Below are 25,436 nucleotides of genomic sequence, written 5' to 3'. Positions count from 1 at the left end.
CCTGCCCTTGTGATCCACCTGCCTCAGCCTCCCAAAGTGCTGGGATTACAGGCATGAGCCACCGCACCTGGCCACCCACTTTTGTTTTTATTTTTATTTTGAGATGCGGAGTCTCACTCTGTTGCCCAGCCTGGAGTGCAGTGGTGCAATCTAGGCTTACTGCAACCTCCCCCTCATGCGTTCAAGCAATTATCATGTCTCAGCCTCCCGAGTAGCTGGGATTACAGGTGTGCACCACCGTGCCTTGTTAATTTTTTTATTTTTAGTAGAGACGCGTTTGTTCCATGTTGGCCAGGCTGGTCTCAAAATCCTGACCTCAAGTGATCCTCCTGCTTCAGCCTCCCAAAGTGCTGAGATTACAGGCATGAGCCACTGTGCCTAGCCATTTGCCCATTTTTAAATAAGGTTATTTATTTTCCAGTTATTGAGTCGTTTGAGTTCCTTATATATTTTGGACATCAGCCCCTTATCTGATGTATGATTTGCAAATATTTTCTCCCAGTGTGTGGGTTGTCTTTCCATTCTGTTAACTGTTTCCTTCGCTGTGCAGAAGCTTTTAAGTTTGATGCACTCTCATTTGTCTACTTTTGCTTTTGCTGCCTTGCTTTGGGGTCATATCCAAGAAATCATTTCCCAGACCAATGTCATAGAGTTTTCCCCTATGTTTTCTTCTAGTAGTTTTGTACTTTCAGGTTTTGCATTTAAGTCTTTAATCCATTTTCAGTTGATTCTTGTATCAGGGGTGGGAAAAACGCCCCGACCTAGACTCTTGATTACACTGCCAGGGAGGTGATCAGTAGAACTAGCAAAACAGACCAGTTGCTATTTTACTGCTAACTGACACAGGGATCTGTTGTTTGTAAAAGAGAGAAAAGACTAATGCATTTTCCAACCATCAACAGCTCTGTTCTTTCTCTGTTTTGTTAAATTGCTGCCTGCTGCCTGAGTCTCTTCAGCCTCATCCATTATGTAACATGTTGGTAGTGATGGGACCAGGATGTACCATTGCACACGATGACAAACCTGAGCAAAGCCAAAGAAACAGACCTAACATCTCCAAGAACATGCAGTAAACAGCACACACCTTTCCTCTTTCCACTCCTGGTATTGGCAGGTCCTTAAAAGATCCACACTCACATCAACATTTACCAAGTGGTCATTTTATGGCACTGGGAGGAGCTAAAATGCAGAGGCAATATCTGCTCTTCGCCTCTTGTCTTGAATGGGATTACATTATTATTTCATGGAGATTGGCCTTCGCATTTATTCTCTGGCCTACCGAGGAGGAAAAAAAAAAAATGCTTACAGCAGCATTTCACAAAGTGTTTTCTGCAGAATCCGAGCTCCATGGGATGTTAAGAGATGTGATGTGGAAAGAAGGGTCCATGGTCAAGTAAGCTTGGGGAATGCTGCATTTTTAAAAGAGTTTTGTTTGGTTTTTTAACTTTGAACTTCTCAGTGCCAACAATATGCTAATGAGATTCTCCAGAGGGGGATAAAATACTGTTTCCCAATCTGTCTAACCAAGACCACTTTGCAGGAAAATTATCCAATGGGTGGGATCAGTGTTCTGTGGAACTTGCTTTAGGAAACTGGGTTTCTGGGAGGCCGAGGTGGGCAATCGCTTTAGCCCAGGAGTTTGAGACCAGCCTGAGCAACATGGCAAAACCCATCTCTAGAAAAAATACAAAAACTAGCCAGGTGTGGTGGCATGCACATATGGACCCAGCTACTTGGGAGACTGAGGTGGAATGGTCACTTGGACCCAAGAGGCAAAGGTTGCAGTGAGCCATGATCGCACCACTGCACTCCAGTCAGGGTAACAGAGTGAGACCCTGTCAGAAAGAAAGAAAAACAGAAAGTAGGAAGGAAAGAAAGAGAGAGAGAGGAATGAAGGAAGAAGGAAAGAGAGTGAAGGACGGAAGGAGGGAGGGAATGAGGGAGGGAGGGAGGCAGGGAGGGACAGAGGGAAGGAACTGGCTTTCTGCAGAGTTGGCAAAATCATGGCTTCAGGGGCCAAACAGGCTCCTACATGTATCGTTCGGCCTTTGCTGTACTGGCACACATGGTACTTTAAAAAAATGTGCATAAGCCACTAAAATTTTAAAATTCGAAGAGCTAATATTTAAGCAAAAACAAACAAACGGTTTTTTTATGGCTTCTCTTGAAAGAAAGAAAAAGCGGACTTACAGGGCAATACTACCCACACAACACTACGTACAGATGTGCTTCCCCATGCAGAATCTTTTAAACCATAAAGGAATTAAAACTGCACACCACATAAGGCATCCAGTTTATAGCAAAGTTAAGGAAAGAAAAGTAACAAGTGCACTTGTGTGTAGATGTTCAAGAGAAGTGAAACAAGTCCGGTGAGAGTGGGGTATTGGAGAGGGAGGGCTTCCAAAAAGGTGGGCTGAACTCAGATGGGCAGGAAGAAAGGAGTGTGTGCAGAGCTAAAGGAAGCTCCAGGAACAAACATACATGGCTGGAATTAGTAAGTCAAAAAGATGGATCACAGCCTGCCTCACACACACACTTGACTTTTTAATTTGAAACTGAATTGAGGAACATAGCAGTCAGGAATTTTAACAATTATGCAACTCTAAGACATGGACAGGGCCAAATCCAGCCATTTGGCCATTAAATCCAATCTCTAGGAGGATAAACGTTGGATACTTCTTAGATATATGACCAAGTAATTCCCCAAACAATTTTCATCAAATGCCAGGTGAAAAAGCAATTACGGCAAGAGCCTCGTCAGTGCCATGGACGTGGGGAGCAGGGCCTCCAAGAGCCAGTGAACTAGTTCAAAAATAATTCTGGAACCTCAGAGATCCTATTACTAAGAAGCAGAAATAGATTTTCAAGTCCTTGCTTTGAAATATTAAGCATTGTTCCACTCTGCTCTTTCCACCATCCTCAAACTTTTATTAAAATCAGCTCAAGGTGAGTCAGCTTCTAAAAGCTTCTAAAACAAAGCTTTGCTGTGCCCAGACACACGATGCATAGTAGTTGAACTTCACCACAATGTGACTAGCACAATATATTTTAATACAAAAATATTTTCTTGTTAGCAAGTTAGAGCTAACACATGATAGCTCAAACTGTATTCGTTAATCTGAGTTGAGATTTAATTGTTGCTGTTCTACAATTTCTGTTATTTTTCACATGACTATTTTAAGATTTCTACTAACAATTCAAAACCCCAACCTCTAGACATGATTAGTCTTCCATCTACGTTAAAAAAAAAAATCTTAGTTTGGAAAGACTGGCATCCTCAGACACAAAAACAATTACACTTCAAAGTCCTGGGAGCCACCAGTACCTTCCCTAACCTTTGTAGTTCCTTTTTTACCTCTCCACAAGAATTGCCTCTCTCTCTTTCCAAGTTAAGTGCTTTTAACCCACAGCCTAGAGGATAGAGACAGAAATAAGAGAGAGAACGAAATATGTGGTCAGAGACCACTAGATGAAATCACCCATGGAGTGTGCAAGAGAAGAGGTCCAAGGACTGAATCCTAAGGCCAGCCAACCATTAAGTCAGAAAAGATGTAGAAAAGATGTTTGAAGAGAAGAGGCGTAGTTAATAGTCTAAATTGTTAAGGGGTTGTGTAAGACGAGAACTGGGAATTGTCTGCTGGATCTGGGGCAATAAAAGACACAGGTAACCTTGACATGAGCAATTTCTACAGAATGGTGGGGAGACATGTACACTGGAGTGGATAAAGGAGGAACAGCATAGTCAACTCTCTGAATGAGTAGAAAAGGAGAAGTAGCTGGAGATGGATGTGTAGGGAGAGCACATACTAAAGGAATGACCCCGTAGAGAAAGAGAAGTCCATCACGTAGGAAAGAGAGAAATGACAATCACAGGAACAAAGAGCAAATCTCTGAAAGATGTAGATCACAAGGGTAAGGTCTAGCCTTACACATGAGCAGGGAGAGATCATCCATTGCAAAGGAAGGAAGACAGAGTAAATGGGTACAGATGCAGGGCAGATGGTAAATTTGGTGAGAAGATGAGCAGTTCTCTTCAGATTGCTTTTAGAAGTGATCAGTTGACAATGCTAAAAGGAGAATGGTGTTGGAGGTTTGAGGAAAGAAAAAGGTGAAGAGTGAGGATGGTGATATATGGGTAGTGGGTAAGTATGGGGTGCCCACTGGATGTTCCTTTCCTCCTTCTGCCTCCTTCAAGAACCCTGGCCACTACAGTTATTATCCATGAACACAAAATCCCATAATTATGCTCAAAGATGAGCCTGATTGCTTTAAAACAAAAATAAAATCTTGGCCAGGCACGGTGGTTCACACCTGTAATCCCAGCACTTTGGGAGGCTGAGGTGGGCAAATCACAAGATCAAGAGTTCAAGACCAGCCTGGCCAATATGGTGAAACCCCGTCTCTACTAAAAATACAAAAATTAGCCGAGCGTGGTGACAGGCGCCTGTAGTCCCAGCTACTTGGGAGGCTGAGGCAGGAGAATCACTTGAACCAGGGAGGCAGAGGTTGCAGTGAGCCAAGATTGCGCCACTGCACTCCAGCCTGGGCAACAAAGTGAGATTCCATCTCAAAAAAAAAAACCTCAAAACCAGCTATGACATAATCCTAAAAAAGGTTGTTAAAACTAAAAAGAAATTGTTTCCTGTTGGGATTCAAATAAATAAGTAAACAAACTACCTAACTAAAAAGAAAGCTTTTCTGGAATGTGTGCTGCTGGCACTGCCTTGGACACTATGAAAAATGCCTATGGCTGCAAGCACAGCCAGCAGCCCGCACTGAGAATCACCTTCCTCTCTCACTTTGACAAGTACATGGAAGTCATTGATGCCACAGAGGGACATTCCAGAGAAGCAACACTTCAAAGACTTTGGAAACCTATTACTAACTGAAAGAGGGAGGCAGCAAATAGACCAGCCTAGTATGATTTCTGAGTTGTAACCACACTTCTATATGCTAGAAGAACATAAGAGATTTGTTTCCCTTGAAGAAGAAGCCAGATCAACAGAAGGGGAGGAATGTCAGTCACTCAAATGTGCTTGGCTTTATTTCAACTGTTGTGGGAGGTGGGGTTTAAAAATATCAGTGTCCAGCTACCAGGAGGCACAGATTACTAATTCCCACCTCATAAAAGGAATTATCATCCTCAGCCCCAGTGGATGCACAGATGACTCTCGGCCCTAAACACTTGCAACATCATTACAAACATCACGGTGAAAGCTACCCCGTCTGACTATGTTGGAGTGAACTCATGACAACAAGTCCTCTGATGAGTCCTTTGGGAAGAAAATCACCAGATAAACACTTTGCCTGTGTTTCCCAGGGTGAGGTGACAGTTTTTCAACTTCTTAAAAAATAACAGTGTCGCCATAAAAGAGCTTTACAAACATTCCCAACACACAAAAGCCCAGAGTTAGACATCCGAGCTGGTACCCACCAGTTACACTGGACAAAGAGACACTAGGTGAAAAAGACTCTCAAGGTGGCCAAAGTGTGATCACCACCTTTGATCTTACCTGAATGAGAGAAAACCAGATACCTGATAATGCAGGACTCCATGCCTTACCCAAAACTCTTGAAGCTAATTGGTAATGTATTACATTTTAGAATGGTAATATATGTACTGTCTACTACGTAACGCCTCCAAAAGATCTGGGGAAGCACTCTGTAATCAAACACAATATTTCTGTGGTAAAATGTATGAACCTTCACATTAAGTTTAATATATTAAGATAAAGAATAACCTAATGTCATTTCAGATCAGGTCAAGATTTTGCGAAATGAATTTACCAAAGGAAGATGGAAGGAAGGAATGAAGTAAGGAAGAGAGAGGGAGAGGGGGAGGGGGAGGGAGGAGGGAGGGGGGAAGGGGAGGGGGAGGAGGAGGGAGGGAATAAAGGCAGGCCAGCCAGCTGAAAATGAAAACACTAAACTTAAAAGAAAAAGAAAACTTCCACTTCTCAAAGCTTTTTGGATTTTGTATTTGTGCTCAAATAATTGAAGACCTGTGAAAATAAAAGCAAACATGCAAGCTTTGCCCTGTGGACTTCCTATACTGAACTCTCAGGCTTCCAAAGAGCTGTCATTTTTACCACATGAAAAGCAAATGAAAAAAGTGGAGATTATCAAAATGTTGACAAGCATCAGGCAAGCACCATCTTTTGAATTCTGATACGTGACACTGTATGAATGGCGTCCCGCATGCGTCAATGCTTCCAATGTACAGTGAGAAACACTCTTGAGCATTATCTAGCCTCTGAGTTCAGGGGTACCTACAAGCACAATGTTGACTATTCTGTTTTCTGGTAGAACTGCAAGATGTACAATGCTTACTGGCCTCTGACCTTCCCAGAACATCATCTTTTGTGTGAAAATAGTAAGCACCATGTGCCAGATCTGAATTCTCCTTAGGGCTAAATCAAAGATACCCAGCGGATACGATTTGGCTCTGTGTCCCCACCCAAATCTCACCTTGAATTGTAATAATTCCCATGGGAGGAACTCAGTGGGAGGTCATCGAATCATGGGGGTGGGTTTTTCCTGTGCTGTTCTCGTGACAGTGAATGAGTCTCTTGAGATCTGATGGTTTTATAAAGGGGAGTCCCCCGGCACATGCCCTCTTGCCTGTAAGATGTGACTTTGATCCTCATTCGCCTTCTGCCACGATTATGAGGCCTCCCAGCCATGTGGAACTGTGAGCTCATTAAACCTCTTTCCTTCATAAATCACCCAGTCTCGGGTATGACTTTATTAACAGCATGAAAACGAACTAATACACTGGTTAAAAAACATTTAACAGACTCAAAGAGATACCTGCACACTAATGTTCAAAGCAGCATTATTCACACTAGCCAAAAAATGGAAACAACCCAAATGTCCATTGATGGATGCATGAACAAAATGTGTGTATATATAGAAGGGAATGTTATTCAGTTTTTAAAAAGAAGGATTCACACTATAACATGGATGAAGGCATGAGGACATCATGTTAGGTGAAGTCAGCCAGTCACAAAAGGACAGATACTGTGTGATTCCACCTATGCGAGGTACCTGGAGTATTCCAGTTCATAGAGATAAAAGGTAGCATGCTGGTTTCCAAAAGCTGGAGGGCAAGAGAATGAGGAGCTACTGTTTATGGGTAGAGAGTTTCGGTTTTACAAGATAAAACCGAATGAGTGAATCGATGATGGTGATGGCTGCAGAAAAATATGAATGCACTTCATGTCACTGAACTATACACTTAAAAATAGTTTAAATCGTAAATTTTATGTTATGTGTATTTTACCATGATTAAAACATAATAATATTGAAGGAATTTAATAGTAAAAGAAGGTATATCCTGAAAATATGTACTGAACAACCTGAAAAATGACACAGGAAGTCTATCATTCTGGCTATTTAGAGATTAGCTTTAGGGCAGACTGGGGACTTTTGAGATGAAGTGAAGCATGAGGTTTATTGTAATCACTCCATCTCTCAGCTGAGGCTAAGGAAGTGAACTGTCTCTAAGCCTTTGTAATCATAAATTTGGAAGGCCCAGGAAGTAAAGTTCATCAATTAATCAAGAAATGAAGGGAAACCTATTAACAGTGCTTCTCAATCTGACTGCACATAATTACCTGGAAACATGGCCCCAGCCAGAGAGTCTAATTTAATTGTTGTGAAATGGGGCCTGGGCATTGCCATTGTTTAAAGAAGCTTCCCAGTTGATTTAATGTGTCCTCAGGGTGGAGAACCACTGATCTAGAGTAGAGGTCAGCAAAGGTATTCTAAGAAGAGCCAGACTGGATGGGCGCAGTGGCTCACGCCTGTAATCCCAGCACTTTGGCAGACCAAGGTGGGTGGATCACAAGGTGAGGAGATCAAGACCATCCTGGCCAACATGGTGAAACACTGTCTCTACTAAAACTACAAAAATTAGCCAGGCATGGTGGTGTGCACCTGTAGTCCCAGCTACTCAGGAGGCTGAGGTAGGAGAATCACTTGAATTCAGCAGGCGGAGGTTGCAGTGAGCTCAGATCGTGCCACTGCACTACAGCATGGGAGACAGAGTGAGACTCTGTTTCAAAAAAAAAAGAGCCAGACAGTAAATCTCTTAGGCTTTACAACAGACACTGTCACAACTACTCAACTGTCACTGTAGTGTGAAAACAGGCATAGGCAATAGATAAAATGAATGGGTATGGCTTTGCTCCAATAAAACTTTATTTGTATAATCAGGCAGTGGGGCCACAGTTGGCTTACATCTATTCTATTGGGAAGGAAGTCTTCATATTTTCTACATGTACAGAAAATTATTACTTGGGCTTTAAAAGGATAATCTCAAACTCAGAGAGGAGAAGTGTCAACATAAAATACTAGCTTTGGAGTTAAAAACAAAAACTGGAGGAGGAAAACCTGCTGATCCAGCCCTCCATGTGACAGATGGGAACAGCAACTGAAGAAGTGGGCTGTAACCTATGTTCCATAGGAACTTCTTTACAAGGGAGAGGAAACCAATGGAGGAAAATGGGAACACCAGGAGAACAGGAATTGTGATCCACACTGGAGGAGAAGAGGTAGCAAGAGGTCCTGCCAGAGTAGAGAATTTTAACTCAAGGTCTGGCAAGCCTTTGAAGAGCATTTGGCCAAGACACTTTGGACCTCACTGGTGTGCTGGCAGCAGCGAATTGAGAATCACCACCACTTGATGAGTTCAGAGACTCATCAAGCAGATTTCTCAGACAGGAACAAATGTGGGGGCAGGTGGGAACCAGCCCCCACAAGACTGGCTTATGGACTTTGGAGTTCCAAAAAGGAGGCAACAAATGGCAGCACAGGGGGAAGAAAGTTGGGGGTTCTGCTGAGAATGAAAAAATAGACGCCAGCAGGAGAAAGACTGCTGGAAATGCAACTTGGAGAATTCCCACCCTGCTCAGTTTAGTTCTGGGCTGCTAGGAATGCAGTAGTCCAAAAGAAAAGTTTGCAAGTTTGATGTTTAAAATATACAGAATGTGCACCCAAAAAAAGTAGGCAGGAAAGACAAAGAGACGACAGGCACGACCCCATTGCAAGTTTCTAAATTCTGCAGTAGAGGGTTATAGTTCCAGTCTTCCACTGTGATCAGGGAGTAGATTCACCCTCAGAGATAATTCGCTGATTCAACAAATATTTGCATGCACCTACCGTAACAGGAAAGACTCTGTGCTCCACACAAAAAGCGCAATGAGGACGCTTGTGGAGGGGAGAAGACAGTCGTCAAATAATCACACACAAATGTAAAACTGCAACTGTTTTAAATTCCAGGCAGAGAAAAAACAGACAATGCTGGGGAGGTTATAATGAACAGATTTGACCTACTTAAGAAAATGGCTCGGCCAGGCATGGTTGTTCACGCCTGTGACCCCAGCACTTTGGGAGGCTAAGGCAGGCCGATCACGAGGTCAGGAGTTCGAGACCAGCCCGACCAACATGGTGAAACTCTGTCTCTACTAAAAATGCAAAAATTAGCCAGGATGGAGGCACATGCCTTTAATCCCAGCTAGTCAGGAGGCTGAGGCAGGAGAATTGCTTGAACCTGGGAGGTGGAGGTTGCAGTGAGCAAGTGAACAGAGATCACACCACTGCACTCTAGCCTGGGTGACAAAGCAAGACTCCATCTCAGAAAAAGAAAAGAAAAGAAAAACAAAATAGATCCAGAGTGGAAATTCGAATCATGAGTAGGAGGTAAGGAAGAGGGAAGAGCCTTCCAGGGGAGGAAATGGCATGCACACAGGCTGGTGGAGGAAGAGTACAGGGCAAGTGTGAGGGACAGGAGGAAAGATACTGGAACAGAAGCTCAGAGAACAACGGCAAGCAGAGATACCTGGCTAGAGATGTGGGTGGGACAAGGACCAAGGCACTGAAGAAACATCAGCTGAACCCAGGAACAATGGGATGCCATGGAATGATTTTAAGCAGACTTGGGAAGGGGGTGACAAAATGAGATCTGGGTTTACAAAAGACGTCACTGTAAAGAAAAAAGGATTGGGATGGTCAGGCATGGTGGTTCACACCTGTAATCCCAGCACTTTGGGAGGCTAAGCTGGAAAGATAGCTGGAGCCCAGGAGTTTGAGACCAGACTGGGTAAATAGAGTGAGACCTCATCCCTACAAAAACATTTTAAAATGTGGCCGGGCACAGTGGCTCATGCCTATAATCCCAGCACTTTGGGAGACCGAGGCAGGCAGATCACTTTAGGTCAGGAGTTCAAGACCAGCCTGGCCAACATGGTGAAACCCCACGTCTACTAAAAACACAAAAAATTAGCCAGGCATGGTGGCACGCACCTATAGTGCCAGCTGCTCGGGGGGTGCTGAGGTGGAAGCATCGCTTGCTTGAGCCCAGGAAATGGGGGCTTCAGTGAGCCGGGATCGTGCCTCTGCACACCAGCCTGGGTGACAGAATGAGACCCCTGCCTCAAAAAATAAAAGTTTAAAAAAAAAAAAAGGATTGGGAGAAGTGAGGGGTAGGGAGCAGATATAGAAACCACTTGGATGCTTTCACGATAGATCTCTAACTGGAAGCCATGTCACAATTGACTAGGAGTCATAGCTTTCCATCAATTTAATTTCAATCCAGGTCCTGGATTCTAGACATTTATCACAGATTTACTACCAATTGGAAAAGCATTAAACCTCTCTCATTTTTTTCTGTTCTGAGCCCTAAACACAGATAATATAGGCTCTGCTAGCAACGGCTGCTACATAAAGTGGGTGTACTATAAAAAGAAAAAGTGACTGCGAGGAAGCCAATCATGTCTAGATCTTCAGCAGCTGACACCCAAGTCACCCTGCCCAAGCTCTTCAGGACCTTAAAAAGAACTTCAGAGGTTTTTTTTTTTTTTTTTTTTTTTTAATGAATTTTTCTCAACTTATTCTCTACGTATGTAACTTCCTCTGGGACCTTCCAGGAAGTGAATGGTCATAGAAGACAATTGGTTACATATTTGGGTGGTTCATGATCCTGGAGCTACCCAAGTAACCTCATCCCAAGATAATTAAGAGCTGTGCCATGCTGGTGCTCAAAATTGCTCTGGCCTTTCACATAATACAAACTACACATGAGAGACCAATGTGTGCTATTAAACCTATGCTCACTGATTTCATGTAAAGATGGAATTTCAATATAAACTTAAAAAAAGAAATAAAAGGTCTATTTTAAATTTCCTGACAATTACAAGTGAGGTAAAAATGCTGCCTTTTGCCAGCTGTATTACTTTTGGGGGGAAAAAAGCGAAACAGACTTTTCCTCTTTTATGTTTCATATCCAAGCCACAAGCCAGCAAACACAGTTATTAACATTTACTCCAATGTTAATAAAAGTAAATTGCTTTGTGGTTTTGGGTCATTGGTATAAAACTTGTGCTCTTTTCAGTGTATGTTATGTATAAAAGTTCAAAATTTCAAGATGCATCTAGCACCAACTGATGACTTACGTATGCTTTTCTATGTGATTCAAAGCATTTTTTTTTAGTTTATGTTTGAATTACTTCTGCTTTTCTATGCCAAGTGCTCTCACGATTCCTGTGGGATTCTTTTCCTCTCTTCTATCTTTTAACCTTCATGATGTTAGAACTTTTTTTCTTCTTGAGATATCTCCTGGATTGTAATCTATTCAAGGAGGAAATCAAACCCATAAGAAGTTACATTACCAATGAAAACTCTCATCTCAAACTGTAAGTTACCAATAAAGATTTTTCTCCCAGAGAGATGGAATCTAATTAATCCTTTTTGCAGTTGCCTTTTTACTTCCTACAGCATACAAGTCAACTGGGACCAGCACAAACAACTTGAAAAGAACATTCTAGGACCAATACACAGATGTCAAACATACTGCCCCCTCCCAAATCCATCGCATCCCCACACCAGATGTTGGGGCTGGATGCACTCAAAGTTCAGCACTTTTTCAAGTCAGTCTTTCCATCAGCCAGATGTTCAAGTAGACAGTTCCCTTTATAATTATTTATCATACAAAGAGAACTTTGCAGACTTCAAGCAGCAGCCCCTTTGTCAACACTGGCCAAAATGCTAAATAGGCTGGTCTTCTGCAAGCTGTCCAAAAACATGCTACTGATTTAGACAGTCCTGCAAAACAATCAATCATGGGCGAGGCCCTGATGAAGGGCTGTGGGATGCACATGCTCATTTCATTAGGGTCTTACTTAGGTCTGAGCACTTTTCTCTTTTATGTTTTTAAACTAAGGTAATGATTTCCATGCAAAGCAAAGGGACAACATGTGAGGGAGAAATGCCATTTGGACTCAAGTTTTGCTGATGGCCTTCACAATTCTAAATCCTCAAAAACTTTTTGAAGGCCTTCTAGCCATCAGTAAACTGCTAAGCTTTCAAAAACCTAATAGAAATCAGGCATTGGCCCTCAATATGACCCAGTAAACCCTGCTTCTTTCTTATTATTTTTGTGGCAGTTTGTCACAGATGTCCTAAGGCAAGCTAACACTGTACTCTTGCTCTAGGGATTAGAGGCCAAAATTAGGTACCAAACAGCCCAGTGGGACCACAGACCCTCAGCTTCTCAAAAACCATCTATAATTTTATGTTTTTTATCTTTTCTTTTTTTTTAAAGTAAAAGACAATAGAAAGTGTGCAACTCACAATAGAATATCCATCAAATGAGGCAAAACCTCTTTAGTCGTTTTTAAGCAATCGAAGAAGTAAGTCCAAACAAACTGCATCCAGAATTCTGGGACTCAAGTGAGAGAAGCATGGCCAACGGCATGGATTCTGCAGCCATACTGCAGCCTATGAAACCCTGTTCAGCCGCCTCCTAGCCGTAAGCAAGTCATACTAAAACACTCTGCCTCCGTTTACTCATTTGAAATTAAAGGTAACAATAGTACCTACCTCATAATGTTTCTGTGAAGATTCAACAAATTAATAGGTGCTTAGGAAGTGCTGGTGTTTAGAAGAAGGCCTAGCATAGGATAACCACTACATAAATGTCCATTATTCCTATTTCCACAAAACTATAAACAAACCAGATTATTGCATCTTGAGTATTAAACAAATAAAGGAAATTAGGAGCAACAGAGCCAGTCGGAGATCATTTGTTTAAAAAAATATTAAAAACAACTGCAATTTCCAATGGGCCAATGTGCAGCACCTGCCACAGTCAGGGGAACTGAGGACGGCAGGAAGCTCATCAGAGCAGGCATTTCCTTGCCAGCATGCGTGGTGCTCTGGCTCTGAACATCTGTCAGCTACACCCACTGAAATAAAAGGCTTTTTCTATAAGAGGAAAAGCCAAAGGGACACACCTACTCATCCACTCATAATGGCACCAAATGAACCAAGAGAGGGCTGACGGGTAGCAGAGGAACTCATGACCAAAGCAGGTGGCTCTTTTGGGCTTTTATGCCTTTAAAAATTATTTATATTTTTATTCTGAATAATTAGAAAAATACTGAAAAACACTGAGAATCAATCGTATAACCAACACACCTAAATCTCTACTAAAAACTGACAAACAACTTAAAAAAATCTTCTTGCGTATATTTAACATCTATAACATGATATTATAAGATACATATATAATAAGATGATTTCTGTAGTGGAACAAATTAACCTATGCATCACCTCATTCTACAGACCAAGGCCAACGTGTAATATAGGTGAAGGATGTTCCAGCAAACCTGGGGCTCACGTAGCATCGAAACAGGCTGCTGCTAGAAAAGAAGCATCACAGCTTGCTAGTGACAACTGTAAATTCACCATAAACCTGAAGTGATAAGCATTTCTATTTATTTATTTACTTTAGAGACAGGGTCTATGTTGCCAAGGCTGGAGTACAGTGGCACAATAATAGATCACTGTAGCCTCAAATTCCTGGGTTCAAGCCATCCCCACCTCAGCCTCCCAAGTAGCTAGGAATACAGGCACACGCCACCATGCCTGGTTAATTTTTTTTTTTTTTTTTTTTTTGTAAAGACAGGGTCTTGTCATGTTGCCCAAGCTGGTCTCAAACTCCTGGGCTTAAGCAATCCTCCCACCTCAGCCTCCAAAAGTGTTGGTATTACAGGGGTGAGCCACTGTACCTGGCTCCATTTCATTTTTTGAATGCCAGGATCAGTTGCCTTAAGTCCACTGAGTGAACCAAGGCGATTGAAATATTTAGCTTTATTAAATATTAGTTCAAAAGTATGGGTAGAAAAATTATTCAACCTAATTTTAGGGCTGGCTAGTTCTAGCAAACTCGTCCAGAAACAAAAACCTGCCTCTTTAGCATTCCTCCTGTGACATGGATCTAGAAGCTGCCTCCCTGTCTCTTTCCTACCTCCTTAAATGTGTCCATGGCCCAGACACTAGTTGGTGATAGTCCCCCAACACACACACAACCAGCATCACCTCTGCTCTCTCAGTTCTACTGTTTCAGCCCATTTCCTTTGTCCCCAACCACTAAATCTCTCAGACTCCCTAGGGATGGAGCCAGCACCTGCATTTTTAATAAGCCCCTTCCCCCGCAGGAGATTCTGACTCCAGTTTAAGCAATGCATTTCTTGAAGGTGCCAGACGATATTTAATGTGATATGCCCAGTGTCTATCACAGTGCCAGCACATAGTAAATGCTGAAAAAATATATATTTAATGGATGAATCCATAGCAACTTCAACTTCTCGAAGGACTTAGTGCCTGGAACCTCCCTTTTCCAAGTGAGAGACTCCTACCATTCCATTTCCGCCTTACCTCAAACCTCCTCTGCACCCAACCCTGTGCAGCATCTCCTCAAAGATCTCGAACTCAAAAGGTTTCCTAATGGCAGCATCTGTTTTCCTGCCATCCCTTTACTCTTGATACTACCTCACACCTACTGGACCTACTTAACAAGTTTTCATTCCATCAAGATCTCCAATCACCCTATCCTCCTGACCTGTCACTTCTGTTTTGGTTCTGATGACTTTTGTATGCAACTGAGTCATCAACAATTTCAGATGGAGTTACCATCTTCAAATTTGCCAAGATTTGGACCACAGGATCTACTCTGTCTGCACTTAAAGAAAGCCACAAATTCTTAGTGGCTGGCTTTCTTCCCAAATATGCAACAATCACTTCCGTGAAGGCAACTTCCAAATTTATATTTCTAGCCCAATCTCTAACCAGCTCCAAATATGTGACCGTCTAGATAGCTTCACATATGTCGCTGGATAGATCTTCAAACCCATCATGGCCCAAAGCAATCTTAGTATCCCTCCTCCCAATCAGATTCTTCTCCTGGTCCTCCCCTCCCCTCCTTTCTTTTTCTTTTTCTTTTTCTTTTTCCTTTTCTTTCTTTCTTTCTTTCTTTCTTTCTTTCTTTCTTTCTTTCTTTCTTTCTTTCTTTCTTTCTTTCTCTCTCTCTCTCTCTCTCTCTCTCTCTCTCTCTCTCTCTCTCTCTCTCTCTCTCTCTCTCTCTCTCTCTCTCTCTCTCTCTCTCTCTCTCTCTCTCTCTCTCTCTCTCTCTCTCTCTCTCTCTCTCTCTCTCTCTCTCTCTCTCTCTCTCTCTCTCTCTCTCTCTCTCTCTTTTTTTTTTTGACAAGGTTTTACTCTGTCTCTCAGGCTGGAGTGTAGTGGCACGATACAGCTCACTGTAGCCTCAACCTCCCAGGCTCAAGTGATCCTCCCACCTCAGCCCCCCAAATGGAAGGGACTATAGGCATGTACAACCATACCTGGCTAATTTTTTTATTTTTGTAAAGATGGGGTTTCACTATGTTGCCCAGGCTGGTCTCAAATTCCTGGACTCAAGTGACCCTCCCACCTCAGCCTCCCAAACTGCTGGGTTTATAGGCATGAGCCACCATGCCTAACCTTTTCTCCTGGCTTTCTATTGCTTCTAAAAGTACTACCAAGACATTTACCACAGAGTCAAACATAACAGTACTTGTATTGACTTCATTCCCCCTCCCCACCATGGATTCTATAATTGTATAAGGTAGGCTCATTTTACCTCTTCGCTGCCTCTCAAATCTGCAGCTGCCTTTCCATTTGCACTTCTCTAACCAGCCTTCACGACAGCATAAAGACAGCACTGTCCAAGAAAATTTTCCGTAATGATCAAAATATTCTATATCTGCACTATGCAATATGGCAGCCACTAGTCACATGTGAATACTGAGTACTTGTAATACAGCTAGCACACTGAGAAACTGAATTTTTCATTCAACTATTTCTATTTCAATTTAAATAATCACACCTGACTAGTGGCTTCCATATTGACTGCAGATTTTTATAGTCAATTAGAATTCTATCTGTGATGATCCTCTGTCTGTTGACTCTAAGATCCATATCCTACTGCCCACATCCCCTCTCTGCTTTATATCAAAGGGAACTTAAATTTCCCAGGCTCCCTTGACAATCGGCTTCCAGGTAAGAAAGTCTCACTGATATTCATCCGTCAGTGGGAGGCTTGGGTGAAGACTGAGGCAGGAGGTGTGGAAAAGCCAGGAAGTCTTCCCTTCCCTAGCTTTGCCTCAGGTGGCATCTCCAGCAGTGGTCATTTCTCCTCTACGCTTCTAGCTTTCCCTGGTCAGCACCTCCCTCCACATCGCAGCTCTTACTGCAAGCTTCGTCATGGTTCTAGCTCCCACTTAGCAGCCCCTGTCTCTGGGCTAAGGTAAAAATATTGTCCCTAAGTCCCTTCAGCCCTAGGAGTAGTTAGTGGTAGCTTCTTGCTATGTTAATCTCTGGGTTGCTTCCCTGTCTCCTGTTTCGTTCTTAGCCTTTATACCATCCACATACCTAATTCCCTCTGTTAAATTCCCTCCATCAAAATACCTAAAATGGGCTGTACACAGGGTCTCACACCTATAATCCCAACCCTTTGGGAGGCTGAGGCGGGAGGACTGCTTGAGCCCAGAAGTTCAAGACCAGCTGGGACAACAGGGTGAGACCTCATCTTTACAAAAAAATAAAAATATTATTTGGGTACAGTGGGGCGTACCTGTGGTCCCAGCTACTTGGGAGGCTAAGGTGGGAGAAACACTTAAGCTCAGGAGGTCAAAGCTGCAATGAGTGATGTTCAAGCCACTGTACTCCAGCCTGGGTGACAGAGCAAGACCCTGTCAAAAAAGAAGGAAGGGACAGAGGGAGGGAGGGAAGGAAGGAAGAAGGGAGGCAAAGAAATACCTAAAATGATTTTTCCTTTCCGTACTAAACACTAATACACCATCCTAACTAAATTTTCCTCTTTAAGCTCTTTATCCTGACAATTACTGCCATGAAACTCAGTCATAATCAGCATGTTCATCTTCCAAATAGTAAATGATACAAAAGTATATCAGAAATCATAACTTGTACAGTGCCAAGCATGTTATTGGCAGTTTTGCAGATCCTAGATCCTTATAAGAACTCTATGAAATCAATATTATTTTTCCCATTTTATAACTGAACATTATGAGGCTTAGAGAGCAACTTAAGCAGGTTAAACAGCAACTAAATGAATCACCATGCCTCAAAAGTTCATATAAGTTCATGTAAACTCATTCCACTCAAGTACACTATTCAAACACTGTCAATTCCTTCCCATTGTCTCAGGAAAGAGTTCAACTTCCTTAGCCTGATATTCAAAAAAGGACTTACAATCCATCCTTTTTTTTCTTTTCTTTTTTTTAGACAGAGTCTCACTCTGTTGACAGGCTGGAGTGCAGTGGCGCAATCTTGGCTCACTGCAACCTCCACATCCCAGGTTCAAGCGATTCTCCTGACTCAGCCTCCTGAGTAGCTGGGACTACAAGCACACACCACCACACCCAGCTAATTTTTGTATTTTTAGTACAGACGGGGTTTCACCATGTTGGCCAGGATGGTCTTGATCTCTTGACCTCGTGATTCGCCCACCTCGGCCTCCCAAAGTGCTGGGATTACAGGCGTGAGCCACCACACCTGGCCCACAATCCATCTTTAACTCACCTTTCCAGCCTTGGCTCCCACTCTCTCCTTGCCCAAACCCAAACTGAACTATGTGGTGTTTCCTGCACATACGTGATAAGTACCATTCTACCCCTATTGGATTACTAGGTACCTCTCAAGATCTGTTCAAACTTTGATTTAGTTTCAACATATTTGTTTTTTTTTTACAAGTCCCTCATTTTAATCATTTTATAGTAGCAAATTGGAAGCAAGATTAATGTGCAAAAGAAGGAGACTGGCTTGCTACAAGTTCTTCCTTTCATCAAGTAAGACACTATGCATCCATTTTTTAAAAAATTTTGTGAGTACATAGCAGGTGTATGAGGTACATGAGATATTTTGATACAAGCATACGATGCATAATAATTACATCAGGGTAAATGGGGTATCCATCATCTCAATCATTTATCCTTTCTTTGTGTTACAAACAATCCAATTATACTATTTTAGTTATCAACATATTTATTAATTGCCTCCTATTTTCAAAATATCTTTCTCTTTTTTGCCCTTCCCTGAAGTTTCCCATTTCATAGTTCCTCATCTATTTATCCATTATTTGCCTTATAGTCTAGTTATGTTCTTATTTTACCTTTACTAAATAATAAAGTCTTTGAAGGCAAAGATGATATTTTAAGGTTTTTTTAAAATCTCCAGTCAGATGATTTGCAAATGTTTTTTGAATGGATTTGTGTAACTGTTCACAAATGCAGCATCATGTGATTTCTTAAAAGAAATGAAAGTCAAAGGCCACGACTTTGTCCAAAGCCTACCTTCACCTTGGTCAGGGATGTGGCCTCCAGAGCCAAACTGCGCAACTGCCTATGTTCTAACTCAGCCCCAGCGTTGAGTGACTCTTTGATTTGGGCTAAGCTACTTAGCCTCCCTGGGCCACTGTTTGCTCACTTGTAAAATAAAAATAATAAAACTACTTGCTTCAGTACTATTCGGAGGATTAAATGAGCAATTTATGTAAAGTACTTAAAACAGTGCCTAAAACAGACAAAATGCTAAAAAAAAAAGTTAGTTCCTTATTAATATCACATCACCTCTCAAACCAATGGTATAATGGACCCAGTTAAAATCCACATAATTTCCCTAGGTTATATAAAAATATCAATCCATAATTCTCCTCTAGGTCTCTTTCTATAGGCCTCCAGAAAATAAATTGCCTATACCTATTCAACAAGATAATCACATTTATTACAAGCAGAATAATGTCAGTAAGAATGTGAAAGCAGATAAAATGAATTGCCAATTGAGAAATTAAGGTATATATTTCAGAAAACTTGTCTAAATTGAGAGCTATGTATCTAATAAACTCAAGAGATTTGTTACATCTACTATAGAGAGCACACATGCATTTTCTCTGTATCTAACCAAAGTATAAATTCTGAATTTTCAGGTTTAATATGCCAGGTTCCAAGTAGAATTTCCCTTTGTGCCCTCAAGCTCTGATGGTCTTAACCTCTGTGACAGAGACTGCTGGATGTACTCTCCTTCTTACATAGGAAGAGAATATTGTCCTTGCGCCTTGAAACCCAGCCCTCATACTGTGAGGGAGCCCGGGCCACATGGAGAGGCTACGTGTAGGTACGGTGGTTGACTCTCCGCTGACCTGTAGCATCGACCACCAGACATGTGAGCAAACAAGCTTCAGATGATTCTAGCCCCAAACCTCTGAACTGACCCAGCTGACACTGAGTGGAACAGAGACAAGCTAGCCCTGCAGAACTCCGACCAAATTGCAGGTCTGTGAGCGACATAAATGCTGTCATTGTTTTCAGCCACTATGTTTTTCCATTGAAAGTAATGCTAAAAAGCGCAATTATTTTGCACCAACCTAATAACTAGAGCAGATGGTTTGTTATAAAGCAGCAGCCCATTGACAAAGGCAGCATCTCCTCCCTCCCTCTGCGTTAGTGTCTCTGTCAAAACTGCACCACTGGTCAAAGAAGATGGTCAAGGGCATACAGTATTGTTTTAAATCTAGACGAGTCTGATAAAAAAGCAATTTTGTCTAATTAGTTGCTTAAGACAAGGCATGTTACTTGGTGTACCCAGGGAATCTGCAGTTGCTCTTTTGGGCATGAAAATATCACACACATGCACATATACCCAAAAAATCAAACGTAATAAGAAAAATGAGAAAATTTGCAACAAAGATGCAAATAAAACTATCCAGGTTGAGGCCAAAAACAAAAATTGACATAAACCTAAAATTTAAGCTGTGTGAGAAATATAAACCTAGCCATGTTTCTGGAAAATGGCCATTAAAGCTCATGCAGCTATGGAGTCATAAGTTTTACAACCTCAATAGGCCAAATCATCTCATTGACAAACTCACTATGGCCATCAAAGATAATGATCTACCTGTTTCACTGGTATTACAAGGACTCATGCAGGCAAAAACAAACAAACAAAACAAACAAACAAAACAGTGTGTCTCACATCCAGGAGTTAAACAAAATTGGAAATAAAAGAATGTTGAAATGCAAATTCACTAACCAGATAAGTAATTTTACTAGTTATTTTAAAGGAACAAGAGATTTGTTATGCGTTAGTATCAAGTCAGAAGGTACCACCGTTGTATATCTTGTCTGAGGTCGAAGAGTCTTTCTTTAACAACAGGTTAATAACTACCATGATTAACAAGACTCCTGACATTACAGACTAACCACAGCAGTAGCAATTTAGGATCTGAGTAAGTCACCAAACTCAGAACATTAAATTAATTTGTGTGCTGAGTCGAAGCAACTAAATGCAGAGGTCCTCATCAGCATGTTTGCAGTATAGCTGGTTTGTTTTTTTTTTTTTTTTGAGTCATTTTAGGCAGTGTATGAAATAACTCTAGCAGATGACTCAATAAATGATGCCAACCACCTGGAAATAGCTGAACATTTAAGCCACATTCTTAGAAGTTGATTAGAAAGAAACAATGAAAGAGCATCTGCAGCTGACCTTGCACCCAGCAGGATAAAAGCAGTGTCCTCTTCAAATACCCATTCCGAGTTGTAAAAGCCAAGCTGAGCAGTGTCTCTCCCCACTCTATACAATTCAGCCCCACCCTCTCTGCCCCTGGACCGTTTCCAAACTAATCACTCCTGGCTCACCTCTCTCCTTTTACAGTTAAGGGGAACACACCCAGATGTGATCAACCAGAATTTGGTCACAATATTGTTTGATACATTAAATAACACATCATCCTTTTATCTAAAGCCATACTTTTAAACACTATAATTGATAGCAGCCTCCCTTTCTTCATCTTTCAGAACGATCTGCTATTGTTTTCCTTTTAATCTGGAAAAATTGCATTCTAAACTACACATAAATATTTATAATAGTCAAACCCATAGAGAAATACAGTACATTTTATGGCTGTATCTATGGTATTCATGTCAATAACCCCAACTAATCAGTCAAAGCAGCATGTTTTCATGAAATCTGACCACACACACACACGCACACAAGCACAGCTATAAAACCCTCAGGTATACATTTTCTGTGCCATCAAAGCATTTAATGCAGAATCAGAGAAGGTCAGGATTTCGATCTCCCATCTTCTCACCACTGAGCATGGGATTGCCCTTAAACCATACCTAGCATGCATTGAAAACAGCCTAATAATCAGATCAGATTCACAAGTGCTTTCTAGAAAATAGCTTGCAATGAATGTTGACGTGCCCTGCATAGCTTGCGTCTCTGCTTTATCTTTTAGCAATAGCTGTGAAATGTGCACTGCCACTAGATACACTACTTGTGACACATACTCAGGGGACTGTTTGAATGCTACAGATTTCTTCCAGAGCTTACTTGGGGAAACACAGCAGGAGGGGTGCGGCATCCTCCAGCATAGAACGAACAGCTGGCCACACCTACTCTCAAATATGCAGTTGTTTTGCTCCCAGATGCACATTCTCTCTCTCCTTCTCTCCCACCCCCATCATCCACCCATTTGAAAAACACTCCATTTTTATTAATTTCCATTAGCAAACATAAAATCTTTTCAGAGTGCAAGTGGAAGTCTTTAAACAATTTCTTTACCAACTAATGAAATAGAAATCATTTTAGTTTAATAAAACAGTGATCAAAAAGAATGACTTGGCTGTTTAATTTACCCACTCCCTTATTTACCAGATTTTATCCCAGTCCTGGAAGAGATTTACATTATAGCAGTGGATAAAAACATTACATGTGCATGTAACTGCTAATGATGGTGAGAGCCATGAAGGGAGCATGAAGGCAGTTATGGGAAGAATAATGTGGTGGTGGTGGTGGGGCATTGAAAGAGAATAACAGGCACAGGGAGATTGATTGACATGAAGTAGGAAGGAAGGACCAGATAGGCTTCTCCAAAGCAGTGATATTTAAACTTAGATAGGAAGGATAAGTTGGTGTTGACCAGGGTAAGAATGTTGGAGGCGGCAGGGCAAGGAGAGAAGGGTAGAAGAGGGGAAGGAGATGGAAGAGGAACAGAAGGGTGGAAAAAGGAAGACTATTCCTTTCAGAGAAATGAGTTGAATGGAGGCATTCAGGCTGGAGATCCATCCAAAGAAACAAGCTTTAGATAACAAATAAGCTAGCGAAATAAGAGAGTATTAATACCTTTAATGTAGAAAGAGGTTATACAAGCAAGACAATTATCCCAAAAGAGAGCAAAGGATATAAACAGAAATCTCACAAAAGAAATACATATATGCAGTTGACACTGAATAACACAGGTTTGAACTTCACAAGTCCAGTTACGTGTCAATTTTCTTCTGCCTCTGCCACCCCTGAAACAACAAGACCAACCCCTCCTCTTCCTCCTCAGCCTACTCAATGTGAAGGCGATGAGGATGAAGACTTTATGATGATCCACTGTTACTTAATGGACAGTAAATATATTTCCTCTTAGCTTATTGTGAGAATACAGTACATAATACACATAACATACAAAATATATGTTAACTGACTCTGTTATCAGTAAGGCTTCTGGTCAACAGTGGGCTTCTAGTAGTTAAGTTTGGGCAGAGTCAACAGTTATACACAGGTTTTTGACTAGGTGGCGGTCAGTGCCCATAACTCCTGCATTGTTCAAGGGTCAACTGTATATGTGCATGTGTATCTATATATACAGTATCTCATAATTACCATTTTTTCCCTAACCCACTGACAAAGATGAAGAGATTGAATAATCCCAGCACTGGGGCAGGTGTGGGGTGAAAAGTCCTCTTGTTTGCTGCAGTCCTTCTAGAGCACCACCTGGCCACCGATAAACAACCTACATTAGGTACATATCCTTTGTGTCAGCAACAGCATTAAGTATCATCAAGTAAGAGGGGTGTGAATGATTTCCCAGAACATAGCAGGCACTGAAGTATTCACTCAAATATTTATCAAGCACCTAAAACATACATGGCACCGGTACCGTGGATGCTGCAAAGATGAGGAAAATCTTCTCCACCCTCGAGAACCAGCTATTCTATTGAGGGCAACAGAAAAGTACACATTTAGATATAAGACATGGTGAACATTAAAGAGGCACAAAAACTGCTATTAACAACAGAGGTCCCCCAAAAAGGAAGAGCCATCTGATTTTGAGGGATGGAGGAAGGCTTTGCAGAAGATTTGGCATGTGAAACTGGCCTTGCAGTGTAGAAGAAAGGAAGGAGGTGCTGGATTTCAGAAACTCCTGAGAGTGGAATGGTGAACAAACAGGCACCATCCCTGCCTCTTAGAGTCTACAGACTGGCAAGGGCATTAAACAAGTATGATGAGAAGGCAAAGTTCAGGGAGCTATGAGAATATCATAAAGGCAGTTATCAAAAAATACAGCAAAGCCCAGTGTTGATGAGGATGCAGGGAATTGAAACTCAAATATAGCACGGGTAGAAGGATAAGTTGGCATAATCACTTTGAAGAGCAACTGACCAAAATCTAGCAAAACTAAAGATAACACAAATCATTTGACTCAACAATGATACAGATACACCTAGAGAAACTCTTGCACAAGAAGACATGCAAGATTGCTCAATCTACAAGGTTTACAACAGTGAAATATTGAAACACCCTAAGTGTTTATTAACAGGTGATGACATGAATATATAATATTATTTTCACACAATAAAACTTGTAGGAAAAATTATAAACGAGAATTACATGGGTAAATCTCAGAGGCATAGAAAGCAGGTTGCAGGATTACATAATCAGTGTGTAATTTCTATAAAGTTCAAAAACATGCAAAATAATTTTATATATAGTTTATGGATACATATATATGTAGTAAAAATATAAAAGCATGAATGGGAATGACAAAAACCAAATTTAGGCTAGTGGTTGCTTCTAAATAGGGAAACAGAATGGAATTGGGGAGGGTTATAGAGTGAGCATCTAATATATATTATACATACTTCCTTCCCTGGAAGGAAGTTCTTCAAGCCAGAAAACACCAACTATCCGTAAGTACTCAGCATCCAGCACTATGCCCCACAAGTTATATAAGTAAATGTCTGTTGAGTGAGTCAACAAGTCACCATTTTATCTCAGCATTACTTGGATGTATGCTGCCATGGCTTTGCCTGGACACATCATTCCTTTCCCCTGTTTCTTCCAGCTGCATAAAAACAAGTGCAAATGTCTGCATACTGCCTGAGGAATTTAAATGGTTGAAAACCCAGGAATAAGCTAACGCAATGACAGACCTTAGAAAGACAGGCTCACTCAGAAAAAGTTATCTTACTAGGAGACAGCCAAAGATGAAATGTGATCCCCGAAAAAGGGGGATCATCTCAGACCCTGGAGATATTTAAAGAAGAGTGAAAAGTCTACTTGGAGTAAAAGTCATAAAAGGGACTTGAGAATCCTATGACATGACCTTAAAAGTGTTATAAGATTCTTTCTTTTAAATTTCTTATTTTTATATATTTAGGGTATACAAGTACAGGTTTGTAACATGCATATACTGCATAGCAGTGAAGTCTAGGCTTTTAGTGTACCCATCACTGGAACAGTAAACGTTGTACCTAATAGGTAATTTTTCAACCCTCACCCCCTCCCACCCGCCCACCTTTTGTAGTCTCCAGTGTCTATTAATCTACTCTGTCCGTATAAAGACATTACAATTCTCGCTTCAGTGGACACCCCAAAGAAGTGACCTCAAATTCCCTAATCATGTCATTAGAAGAGATCTGTGTCCTTCTCTCCATCCCCTGTACACAATTATGTGTTGCCCTATATCTTCTGAATAACTTCATTCATACTAATAATACGAATCAAAGCAATTCCTGAAAGCTGTTTGTAAGTCAACCATTGTTAGGAGTAGAGACATTTCACTTCATATCCCAAAGTGAGTTATCACATGTAAGTCCACACTTTTAAAGATACCACCCTATTTCAGATTTACAGCCAATTCATCACCCACAAATCTGACAAACGATATTTTCAAACTGGGAGTGCATGACAAGCTGAGGCACCACCTCTCACACAGGGACTTGTACATCCAGAGACGATGAAGTGCTCTAGGGGCCATTGATGGAAAA

The 25,436-nt window shown here is 41.4% G+C and overlaps 1 protein-coding gene across 22 annotated transcripts in view; it reads right to left on the bottom strand.

Moving 5' to 3' along the window:
* Positions 1-25,436, bottom strand: part of LIMCH1 (LIM and calponin homology domains 1) — a 343,072-nt gene that overhangs the window by 224,026 nt on the left and 93,610 nt on the right. The gene's annotated exons all lie outside the window — the stretch shown is intronic.

Source organism: Macaca fascicularis, chromosome 5 (genome assembly GCF_037993035.2).
Source record: "Macaca fascicularis isolate 582-1 chromosome 5, T2T-MFA8v1.1".
In the NCBI taxonomy this organism is placed as follows: domain Eukaryota; kingdom Metazoa; phylum Chordata; class Mammalia; order Primates; family Cercopithecidae; genus Macaca; species Macaca fascicularis.
Note: the sequence above shows the minus strand (reverse complement) of the source record. Positions and strands in the feature narration are given on the sequence as shown.